This window comes from Solanum tuberosum, unplaced genomic scaffold (genome assembly GCF_000226075.1).
Source record: "Solanum tuberosum cultivar DM 1-3 516 R44 unplaced genomic scaffold, SolTub_3.0 scf00139, whole genome shotgun sequence".
NCBI lineage: Eukaryota > Viridiplantae > Streptophyta > Magnoliopsida > Solanales > Solanaceae > Solanum > Solanum tuberosum.
This window is the reverse complement of record NW_006239063.1, coordinates 953,133-953,571: the sequence shown is the minus strand read 5'-3', so window position 1 is coordinate 953,571 and position 439 is coordinate 953,133.

Below are 439 nucleotides of genomic sequence, written 5' to 3'. Positions count from 1 at the left end.
AGGATGAAGTTCATCAAATGACTTCCATGCCATTGAATCAGCTGGGTGCCTCATTATTCCATCATTAGTTCTTTCATCCTTATGCCATGTCATTAGAGAAGATGTCTTTGTAGACATAAACAACCTTTGAAGCCTAGATTTTAAGGGAAAATAACGTAAAGTCTTTGAGGCTATCTTTTTACCCTTTTTATTCTTTGTTTCCCCGGTATGTATATTTATTTTCCATCTGGACGCACCACAAATTTTGCAAGAATCGAGTAAGCTATCCTCCTTCCAATATAACATACAATCATTACTACAAGCATCAATATTATCGTAAGAAATCCCAAGATCTCGAATAATCTTCTTTGCCTCATAATATGAATTTGGTAAATTGGCCCCATTAGGCAATAACTCCTCTTTTAACATATTTAATAGTATGCTAAATGACGCATTACTC